Source organism: Falco peregrinus, chromosome Z (assembly GCF_023634155.1).
Source record: "Falco peregrinus isolate bFalPer1 chromosome Z, bFalPer1.pri, whole genome shotgun sequence".
Taxonomy (NCBI): Eukaryota; Metazoa; Chordata; class Aves; order Falconiformes; family Falconidae; genus Falco; species Falco peregrinus.
The window spans coordinates 64,900,383-64,912,656 of NC_073739.1; the positions used below are offsets into that span (position 1 = coordinate 64,900,383).

The 12,274-nt window shown below is 39.8% G+C and overlaps 1 long non-coding RNA gene across 1 annotated transcript; it reads right to left on the reverse strand.

Moving 5' to 3' along the window:
- Nucleotides 1-6,233: 6,233 nt before the first annotated feature.
- LOC114013439 (uncharacterized) lies at nt 6,234-11,254 on the reverse strand. The gene is made up of 4 exons (XR_003556395.2): nt 11,102-11,254; nt 7,086-7,146; nt 6,940-6,990; nt 6,234-6,860 (listed from the first exon to the last, which is right to left on the reverse strand). It is a non-coding gene; the product is annotated as an uncharacterized LOC114013439 (long non-coding RNA).
- Between the last annotated feature and the right edge of the window lie 1,020 nt (nt 11,255-12,274).

The window sequence follows — 12,274 nt, forward strand, 5'->3', positions numbered from 1 at the left end:
AAAGACTGGAATGCTTGTTATAGATATTTACATGCTTAAAGATATTTTGCAGTCTGGTCCTGTTCGAGGTTAATAGTCAGGGGTAGCTAGTAGTGTTCTTCTGCATGCCTGGAAGTGAGATCACTGGCCTTTTTTTTTCTCCTTTTTTTTTTTTTCTTTGCTACAACTGTGCTGAGCAGCAAAGAGTTATAATTAAAGCTGTGTGGTGCGGCTGACATGGTAGAGGGAAGGGATGCCATCCAGAGGAACATCGAGAGCTTGAGAGGTGGGCCCATGTGAACCTCATGAAGTTCAACAAGGCCAACTGCAAGGTCCTGCACCTGGGACAGGGCAACCCCAAGAAAAATCATAGGCTGGGTGGAGAATGGATTGAGAGCAGCCCTGAGGAGAAAGACTTGGGGGTGCTGGTGGACAAGAAGCTCAACATGGCCTGGCAATGTGTGCTTACAGCCCAGAAAGCTAAATGAATCTTGGGCAGCATCAAAATAGTGTGGCCAGCCAGTCAAGGGAGGCGATACTCCCCGTCTACTCCGCTCTTGTGAGACCCCACCTGGAGCACTGTGTTCAGCTCTGGGACCCCCAACATAAGAAGGACATGGGCCTGTTGGAGTGAGTCCAGAGGAAGGCCACAAGGATGATCAGAGGGTTGGAGCACCTCTCCTGTGAAGACAGGCTGAGAGAGTTGGGATTGTTCAGCCTGGAGAACAGAAGGCTCCAGGGAGACCTTATAGTGGCCTTCCAGTGCCTAAAGGGGCTTATAAGAAAAATTAGGACAGATTTTTAAGTAGGGCCTGTAGCAATAGGATGAGAGGCAATGGCTTTAAACCAAAAGAGGGTGGATTTAGATTAGATATTAGGAAGTCTCTACTGTGAGGGTGGTGAGGCACTGAAACAGGCTGCCCAGAGAAGCTGTGGACACCCCTTCCCTGGAAGCGTTCGAGGCCAGGCTGGATGGGACTTTGAGGAACTTGGTCTAGTGGAAGGTGTCCCTGCCCATGGCAGGGGGTTTGGAACGAGATGATCTTTAAGGTCCCTTACAACCCAAACCATTCCATGATTCTAAGTAAAAACATGTTATGCAAATATATCAGAAGCAAACACCGTGCAAGTTAAAATGAGCAAAATATGTGGGTCTTGAATGCAAAACTAATTTCTCTGAAAGTTATTTTCAACCCTGTTTAAGCAAGACGAATGACACATTGCTGGAATAATCACCACATCTTGCCCGCTCTGTGATTAGTTATGTAAGTTCTGTACTATGGAAACGCAGTAAGGTGTTTGTTTACTTGGACAAACACATGTTACCCAGTACCACGGGCCCAACTCCCACTGACTCTAATTCGGACAACTTTTGAGATGCACAGTGTTTGGTCTCAGGTAAATACGCAATTTATCCCCCTCTATCCCTCCTCAGATTCTGGGTTCATTAACTACTTACACAAGCCTTCAAATCTGCATGTAAATTCAATAGTCACTGTGGAAAATCACAGCTGAGTCACTCTGAATATATTTGTGCTTGGGGACAAATGTTTTCGAAATCCCCATCAAACCAATAGGCTAAAACTGTGTACTGGTACCATAGCTACCATGCTTTTGGCGGTGCAAAGGAGCAGGAATGTCTGCCTGAGAAAATGAGCATAAATTCTTTTCCCGGTATTATTTATAGCTGGAAAAATACAGGGGGAAAAATAATAAATAATTTTTTAAACACTTCTAATCAAATTTTTAAGCAGAGTCCTGCAGAAATTTATACTTTCCTTATTTCTTGTGGCCAAGTTGTAAGCAAACTAATTTGCTGATATCTCTATCCCAGAGGCAGCTGTGGCCAAGTGATACTACACTCTGATTTCTAATGGGCTCGTAAAATTTTACTTGCATTCTGTGACTCTGGAATGAGCGCTTCTTCAGGTATTTAAGGTGTGCAAACACAATCCTTAGGTAGGGATCTGATCTCCTTCATAAAGCGAAGAGACATGCTCTGAAAGACTGAGTTAACTCAGCTGAATTGTCACTCTTGAACAGGAGCAGAGGGAGATTTTCTAATCCCATTATCTGCATGTAAAGAAGAGACTATGGTGCTGTCTGCACCTACACAGCTTTCACAGGGCCGACTGAAAGTGACTTAATATGTTTGGATTATATTTAAAAATCCTGAAAATCTAGACCGAGGGAAGGCACTAGACAAACATCCAAGTATACTGCTTGCACTGAAAAATCTAGTTCTAACAGTAAAGTTCAAATGCACATTTCTTTCTCCATCTAATTCTCTTGAAGTTTTGATTTGGTAAAACAAGTAATTGCAGCCTCAGATTTCTGATCTGAAAACTTTCTTTGACGTTAATCATTTGTATGTCATATTTCAGTCTAATGCACTTGCAACACCTGAAATTATATATGGGAAATCTCCACCTCTGTCACGGTTTACAAATACTGGTCAGAGATTTTATGTGTTTCATATCATTAGTGTGATACTGAGTGGAGTCTCAAAGTGCCCTTGGGCAATGGGCTATGTTCAGGGAGCATCAAATGGTTCAACACCAAGTAAAACTGTGATCCAAGAGAAAGCAAGGAGCACGTTGAGTAAAGATAGACAAAGGAGAGGTGATGGGAAAGATTCATTAATTTACAGTAACAGATACCTTGGTAAACATACACAGAGGTTAGAAATGAACAAAGAAGGAATGATGAACCAGGGAACTGAATTTTTTTGTGTCTGTAAGGGATAATATTGCTGGAGATGAGTGAGGGAACCACAGATGGGATGGCAAACCAGGCATTTAGGCAGTGTGCTATGAAAAAGCAGACAAAATCCTAAAGCCTCTCTGGTCTCTAATAAGCATTCATACAAAGCAACTGCAGAAGACAGTCATGGGCCTTGCAGTGGAACATGAGTTCCTCCACAATAAGAACAGAAATCTATTAAACTGATCATAACTGACTTGGGATACATATTACCAAGGCCAGAACAAGAATGTGCTGTGAGTGGGTGCAGGGGAAGCCTGAGTAAACATGGCATGGAAGGGTCTAAGGAAACAAGTTGTACTGTAATTAAGAGAATAAAAACGTTGTATTTCAAAGAACAGAAATTAAATTTAAGTGGAAACAAGTACACCTTCAACAGCAGTAGCACAAGCATCTGGAGATGAGTTTAAAGGCCATTACATTTGAAGCATTACATTAACAAATGCCTGAAGAATAGCTGCTGTAGTTCTTGCAAGGATGTGTGATGATTCCTGAGTGGAATGGAGGTGAAGGAACAAAAGGCTCGACTGAGGAGGGCTTGGAGAAATACCCAGAAGGCAGCCTGTGTGGTGTGTTGTTAACCTGGGTGATGCAGGCCCTGGAAGAGACACTAGCAGGAACAGTGAGCCAAACTTGCTGGGGGCACTCTTCAGGTAAAAAGTCTTTCAGGGATTAGAAATTAACCAAAAACAGGGAATGGTGGATAAAGCTTTGCTTCCTGCAAGACATAGTATGTTGCAGTCTAATCAAGAAGGCTACTCCAGATGAACTGTGTCTACCATAGATTTGTCTCAGGTCACTAAACAGCATGATGTGCACAAAGGAAAGCTATAGGAATTAATTAATGTATGCTTATATAGTGTTTTAGACATACTGTAAATATTTTATAGAAAGGAGTACCGTGAAAAAATGCAATACAGGAATCTAGAGCAGGAGCTGACAGATTCAAATCCTTGATCTAAATTTAGATGTAGCAGAAGAAACTGAAAGCAAGAATATTCAGTGATTGTCTGAAGCAGTGACAAAACTAAGAAATTATAGAAAAGAGATTTAGGAACTACAAACACTGTGCAGGAAAAACATTTGGTGCCTTTTAGCTCTTTCTCTTTTAGTTTCTTTTAGATTTGGGAAGACTGAAATAAGTGACCTAAGTAAGTCTGTGACTCAACCAATTAAACCCCTAGAAACTAATAAAGGGTAGAATGTAAGGTCCAAATTTGTGGGTGTGCTTCCTCTTCCTTGGACTCCTGGGTGAGATGAGCTTGTGTGGTTGTTCACCCACCACTCTTTGCTTGTTTTGTCCATGTTTTTTCTGCTGCAAACACTGAGACAGAATTTGTCTTTCCCTAGTAGAAGAGGAGTTTCCCTTTGCATCTAAAGATCTGCTTGGCATATAAGCAGGCTCAAATGGGTATTAATGATGCCATCACTATGAAAGTCACTGCTTTATGGTTTCCAGCTTGTTTGCTGGGTTGCTTGTTTGTTTACCCAAGAAAAATCTCTTCTTCTGTAGCATTTTGCAGATAAGGTTTTCTGTGTAATGAAGCTAACTAGAATTCTTAACCCTGCATAAGGCAGTCTAACATGTGGTTTAGATTTTGGGGCAGTCTTCTTACACTGGAGCAGAACAAGGAGTCTAAGAATATGGTTATTTGAATATCAGTCAAAAATTGCATGGAGGAAATCAACTGTTGGTAAAAACAAGCCTGTGGATCCTGGAATCTTTAAAACAGTCCACGTGAGTTACTATTTATAGTTATGCTGAATTTTACCTGGATTCACATGACCCACTCTGAAATATCCTAACTTAAACTAATCATAATTAGAATCTAATGAATCTGGAACCTTTTTTGTTTTTGTTTTTTTTTTATCTTCTACATATCCTTACCCATCTTCTGCTGTTTCTCTGTTTCTATACAGTGTGTAGAGAATCATCGTACACTGAAAGCTGTGTGCTCGGACATGCACATAGTCACCAGTGTTGCAGGACACAAGGTCTGCCTGTGCAGACTGCAACTGAGTGTGGATTTTAAATGTGTTGGACTGACACGCATGCACAGTGTCTTTCATTCGAAGGGTGCTTGGCAGACGATCTAGGAACAAAGCAGGCTTTGGAGCTGGGTTTGGTTTTCTAAGGATGAAAGAGACACAGACCTGGTGTGAGAAGACAGCACAGCTGACTTCACAGGACCAGGCTATGCCTGACTAGGGGAGGCAGTGGTAAATCCTCTGCTGACAGTCGCCTGTCTCCCCTTCCCAGTGGAGCATGCACTCTGCCATACACTCCAATTTGATAGCAGATTTACTGGCTTCAAGGTTCATTTCGTAAAGGAATATAAACCAGTTCTGATGCTTTGAAACATAAATGTTTATGAACTGACAGTCTGCCCTTAGCTGATTGCAACACAATTTAGTGCAGAGGTGATGATTTGAAAGGGGTGCAAAAGAGCTCAAAGCAGCCCTGCTGAAAGCCAAATATATTCTCAGAGACAGATGGCAGACAATATATATTAGCAGAAAACTTAATGAATACTTCAATCTATACAAACACATAAGAGAAATGGGGAAGAGATGGAATAATAGACACATTTTCTGGTGAAGAAAATGGAGCACAGCTGAAACAACTCAATTAGGGTGGTTCTGGCATCCTTTGCTGTGTTTTGCCCCACTAAAAGATCTTGGGTAGTAAAGCTGTCTCTAGGCTTACAGTATTTTGACAACCAGTGTTGAGATTTTGTTGAATCTCTTTGTTTAAGATTCATGTGAGGCATGACAGGGGAAGAAGTAGGAAAGTAGCCAGCCTTGAGGATGGGGCAGAAGCTGTCCCAGAGTTCCTAAGCTGTGGCACACTCAGGCTTGACTTTGGTGCTGGACAGTATAACCAGGAGCTGGGGTTTATGAGGGGGATAGGGCAGGAAATGAGAGATAAATTTTAGCCACAGTTAACTCAGGTCAGGGAAATTCTCAGGACAGCTAAATAATCTGTAACCTGACAAGCACTAAGGGATGTCTTGCAACAACAAATGTTATGCGGCATGTTTAGCTTCCTAAAATGGTGTTATCCCTGTGCTGCTCTGGTGCCCATTCCATGTAGCTGGGGTAAGCAGACAAGCAGTAAGGAAGTATGAGCAACAGTTAAAAACTATTAGCTAAATTACCTGTATCATTGTGGAAGAAAATGTCTTTGCAATCAAAACCACTGAGATTTTTGCTTTTATTTCTGATGCTTAGACTGCTGATCTATGCTAATCTTTTACTGCAATGATTAAAAAAACCCATTTGCTTCTGTCATGGACTGCCATCCAGATTCAAATAAGCACTGTGCAGATGTAGAGCAGAAAGACGGATACAGCCCCAAAACAGGAATGTATGTATTTGTGTCTCATCCAGTGAAATACCTGTAATTCATGCCAAAAGGGATAGTTTTTTGGGACAAAAGAACACACAAGATACCAGCATGGCTGAGTTAAGTAGGATTCTTTTAATGACTATGTTATTTACTACAGCCAGAAATACTCAGTGTTTTTGATTTGTATGCAAGTAAGCATGAGGAGGAAAATTGCTTTCCTCTATCAACTATGTAATGAAAAGTATTATTGTAAAAAACAAAATATCCAGAAGGCTTTATGGGCTCCACTGTTCTTTTTCTCAGAGGGGTAGGTATAAGTTTCTTAGCAATTCACTTGTGAAAGGAAAAAAGTAAGTTATGTTGAAGTGACCTGTTTATCTCAGAGGCTTAGTATCTAACTTGTAAGCACCTGTAGATGAGCTGGTTAATCAGAAATGGTCAGCAGCACAGAAAACCTTCAGCTGAAAGGTGAATAAGGTTTTATTTCCAACTTTGCTGGAAAGTGAGGTGTGTTGATAGCAAAAGCTGTCATTGGTGCTCTCTGAAGTTATGTGCAGTCTCTTGCAAAATCAATACGCAATCAGCCTTTGTGATCCTACCGCTTGCTTTGGCTGCAGGTGGGAAAGCTCCAATGTGATAATACAGAACAAAGTTCACTTTCTGGATTGTTTGTTGTTAAGTAATGTGCTGGAAACATTGCAGGGTGAAAGATGGTACGGGACTTTCCCTTCTGGAGACAGCTTCCATTTTGTTCTGTTCATGGTTGTACCTAGAGGAACAGCTGGACTTTAGGAGGCTGCAGGCCTGAGATCTCAGTGTCAACAGAAATGTATCTGATAAGTACTTACTTACATGGTTCTTGTGAGTGTGATGGCACAAATCAGCGAAACAGAGGATCGCTGTGGAAGATTCGGAATGCATGTCAGTGTATTTTACAGGTGTCTAATCAGGCTGCAGCCATACTACCAGTTACAAAAAATTAGAGGTAAGGTACCTGTGTACCAGAATAGTTCTTTCCTGTTGCTCTTCATGACCAGCTATTCTTTTGTACCAGTCTAGAAGAAAAATCAATGTTGAACATATGAATAGTTTAATAGGACATATATGAAGGTCCACCTATTCTCCTAATTTGTCTCTGCAAATGGCTGCTAGCTGGTTCCAAGCAATATATAACAGGGAAACTGAATGATAATTCTTATCCAGGCCAGTCTTCTACACTCTAGCAATTTGTGGCCAAGGATTCCCTTAGCCAACAGGAGCATCATTCATATAAGTGAAAGCTTGCCTGCACCATTTTGCTTCTTGAACTTACCCAAATGCTTTCTAAACACATTTAAGTGTCTGGTACCTACGAGGTCCTATATCTAGGGGCTCTCCATTGCTTATCTGTGTCTACCACCTCACATTTTCCTTTGATACAGATGTGTTTTGTACAGAAGAATGCAAGGAACAGTCATACTCTTTTCAAGTTCTCCCTTCTACTCCTATGTTTACAGTATTCATACATTATATATATATATAATATAATATATCATGTCTTCCTGTTGACATCCCTTCCCATACCTACCATCTCTTTTCTGGGCTATGGAATCTAGTTTCCATAATCATTCCCCATCTGAATCTGTAAGAGCTTTTCTAGTCAACCTTGTTGCTTTTCTCTGTTTTTTCTCCCCAAAATTTATAGGACCAGAACTGCTTTTTTGTCAAGTTTTTGGCACATAATGGGTTTATAATGTGGCACATTATCTCTTTCCTAGTAAATCTTCAACCTCAGTTTTCTCTTTTGACAGAACACTGAGTAGATGTTTTTGTAGAATATCTTATCATCACCAAAATCTTGTTCTTGAATGGAAACAAATGAAGTATCTGGGTGTTGAGTTGGGAAGCCTGATTTGCTAATGGTTCAAAGCTGGACCAGGGGAGGTTCAGACTGGACATGAAGGAGCATTTCTTTGCCAAAAGGGTGGTCTAACCCTGGAACGGGCTTCCTAGAGAGGTGATCAATGCCTCGGCCCTGTCAGTGTTTAAGAGGCATTTGGACAATGCCCTTAATAGCATGTGTTAACTTTTGGAGAGCCCTGAAGTGGACAGGCAGTTGGACTAGGTGATTCTTGTAGGGCTCCTATTCTATTCTACTCTATTCTATTCTGTTCTATTTTCTTTTCTATTCTTTTCTATTCTTTTCTTTTCTATTCTATTCTATTCTATTCTATTCTATTCTATTCTATTCTATTCTATTCTATTCTATTCTATTCTATTCTATTCTATTCTATTCTATTCTATTCTATTCTATTCTATTCTATTCTATTCTATTCTATTCTATTCTATTCTATTCTATTCTATTCTATTCTATTCTAATTCTAATTCTATTCTATTCTATTCTATTCTATTCCATTTCATTCTTTTCAATTTCAATTTCTATTTCAATTTCTATTTCTATTTGTTAATTCTATTTCTATTTCTATCCTGTACTGTCCTATCCTATGCTGTTCTGAGCTAGTCACTTTTGTTTCACTTTTCTCTAAACATGTTTTTAAGTATTCAGGCACCAACCTGTGTCTGGAAATCTGTCCTTGATTGTATTAAGAGTTTTAAAAAAGAGGGTTTACATAACATAATCTGGTGAAAAAACACAATCAGGTGCATTTAGGACTCTGACACTAAGCCAACACTTAAATTTGAGTATGTGGATCTAAATACTGTGCATGTTCTGAGTCTTAGCATTTTTACATTAAATCCTCTCCTGTGGGATGGGATTGTGTTGTACTTTCCAATGTTGCAGAAACTGTTAAAGAAAAACATATAGTAGGCCATGAAGCTACCACATACTGTGATACTTTTCTCTCTTTTTTGGTGGTCCTTTTCTTTTTTTCATAATTTGGAGTGGTGGAATGGTTTTGTTTTTTAATTGTTTGAGGACTAAATTGAATCTTGATTCTGTTTTGTTTAAGTGCATTTCTCTTGGGAAGATGAAATTGATTTGGCTTTATCTTGAAGAGTCCCAACATATAAATGTCATGTTGATGTCAATAATAAAAACAACAATGTCTCACTGAAAGGCAGCAGGCAGCCTGAATTTAGGCAGAAAGTTTTGAACTGCCTGAATGGCTGGTGAAGGGAGAAAGGTCAAACCAACTCCTCCCATGAGTGACTCACTGATGCCTTTCATTATCTATGTAGACAGCTCTGAATACCAGCTGAAGCACTTAAGTCTGATATCTAATATAAGATGGTGAAAATTTCCTTCACTGAAGCATACAGTCATACATTGAAGGATTAAGAAACCAGGCTTGTTTATGAACAAATTTCTCAAGGAATGGGACAGAGAAGGTCTGTGGGTTGGAGAGGACCTCATCAGTCCTGGAGGATTCTGAGCATGGAGCATTGCAGCTTAGTGCATATGTGCTGCTTCACCCTTTCACTTTGCTCTCCTGCTGCTTCTGGAGCTACAAACATTTTTATTTCTGTGGTAGTAGAAATTACTTTGCAGCTACCACAAAGAAAAGATGATCAAGGTTAAATAAATGTCTAAATAAAGAAGCTCTGTTCTTTTAGCACTGACGTTGTTCTCCATAGTCATCAAAACCAGGTGTACTGCTGTAGAGGAGTGCATAATAATCCCACATTGCTTGTCTGTTAAAGAAGATATGAGAGAAAGGGAAATAATAGCAACAACATTACAGAACTGAGGGACCTCAGCTACTTTGTTCTTGAATGGTAGAGGGAGAGCCCACTTCAGTTGCAGCTCTGTGTGGTGGAAAACTACTCGTCTTCAGTGTTAAAAGACTGCTGCCTTCCAATACAAGATTGTAAGTGTGAGGATAGGAGAAGTTTCCTCATTAACAAATACAACACAAATAGAAGAATGTTTAAGGTGTGTTATTTGTTTTTCATAATGGTTGCCATTTTTCCTCCTTGTCTTCCAGATTGCAGTAAGAAATATATATATATCTCTCTGTGTGTGTGTATATATATGTATATATATACAGCTATTCATCTTCTGTAAGTGATGTTTCTGCAGATCTAGGAACACCTTTGGAAGTCCTGAATGGAAGGTTTTCGATGCTGTTCCCATGTCAGAGGCATGTTATTGTTATTTTAGTGGGCAGATCCTTTCTATGCTTCTTTTTTGGTTAATGTTTTATTACATGTAGCAAAGCAATATGCCATTCTGGGCATTGCATTAGAAAAGCAACAGTGGAAACAATAACTCTCATGAGGCGTAACTATAGGCAGCCTCTGGAAAAAGAATAAAAAAAATAGTAATAGCATAGTCAAACAGGATAGAAATTTGACTAGTGAATGCAAAAGCTCCACCAGCAGCAGAACGCATGGGATTTTCGTTTCTATTTTAATTCAGCTGTATTGTTCTTTAGTTGCTGCTCAAATCTAGGAAAAACATTTGGAAGTGAAAAAGTATTTGCTTAAGTGGAAAGCCTGCTGGAATAATCTGGGTGGTGCAGGTTTGACAGTCAGAGCTTAACCCTTCTGTGCTGCAACCAAGCTGCACTTATGTAAAATGATAGCAGCAATCCAATTTCATACTCTCCACTCCTTGGTCTAACCTGTGCAAGTCAAAAACTTTAACACTCCTTAGAGCAGCCTGAAGAGAGTTGCAAGAAACAGGTATATCTAAGAGCAGGAGATGTTTAACTATGTCCCGTTTGCCTCAGATGCTCCCCTTCCATCAATGCAAAATGTTCAAACCGCAAAGGCATTGCTTTCATGTCTGTAGATTACCTGAGTTTTGCCTTACATAAGGAAAATTCTTAAGCTAAATAAACCAGATGAAGGCTGCTTTGTTTTGCAAAGCAGTTACAGTTACACTGAAGAATTTGGACCTTTGAGACAGTGAGCTCTTAAAGGTAAAGGGGGTGAGTGCTGTGCAGAGGTAAGTGGGACCAAGCTGGACCTGTTCTTGGACCTTTTCTGTCCTCTGAAATACCATTTGGGGGAACATTGCCTCCCCTTTTTTTTGTTCAGTAATCATAAAGCAAGGAGAGGAGTTACCTTGTGTGCACTGTTGGATGTGGCAGTATGCACTGTCATGCTTGGAGAGCCTCTAGGTTGCCTGCCTGTGTCCTCAGCAGTAAAACTGATCTTGGTAGCAGGTAGGGAATATTTTCTATTGTATGATAGCATTATCTTGTATCAGAGCACGCAATCAATCCATAAATATGCTTCTCCTCCACCTTTAAAAAGCTGCTTGGTTATTCATTTACACTTGGGATCATTGTAGTTCATATTGTCATGGGTTTTGTTATAATTGTGCAACAGTTAAAAGGTCTTAGCTGTGTCAATGACAGAAAACAATGCTTCTGCTTTTATTAATCTTCCAGGTAACAGGTACACTTAACTAATTTTTACTCATTGAAACTTGGAAACACAGAGTGGAGTTTTCCCAGTAAGTCACTATAGGACAGGGTTGCTGCTGTTGTTTCCTGGGAATATCGTTGTGCTCTGTGGAAGTTCTGACTGCCTGCTGACATCTTCTTCCCCAGTAGGGGCTGGTAATTCAAGTAAAAAAGCCTCCAGACAGCATGAAGTATGCACTGCCTTAAACTGGGTGTCATATAAAAGCTAATTGCAAAGGCATATAATTTCTGAAAAATCATGTAAAAAGTCTGTCAATGTTAATTTCCCAGAGGGGAGAGCATCAGATGGCATATTAATTGCCATAATTTTTCTTCTTTCTTTTTATCTTTTGTGCTAGTCCCCACTGTTTCCAGCACAGCATCAATCTTTTGGTCAATTTACCATGCTGTTTATTGCCAATATTAACTAGCTTTAGACTGTCTAGTGCAGCATAAATTTGCAACTGATTTAAGCTATAAATCCTGGTATTATATTTCTACTTTGACAAGGACATAAGTATCCCTTTATTTTAACCATATTTATACATAGGTATGATACCTTTAATCCTTATTCCTCTGCCATTCTTTATCTGCCTCAGGAGATTTCTTCCTGAGATATTCATCAGCTTTGTATGGATGGATTTTCTTTTGAACAGATATCTACACAGCGGATGCAAAAACCAGCCAGCCAATACGGTCATATTTCAGAGAATGTTATTTCATTTAAACCGAAGCCACACCACAGACTGTTTTAAGAATGTGCATGGTGCTCAGAAATGTTCTTCAGTGCAATTTAGGTTATTAACACAAATGCAGGCTAAGATGATGC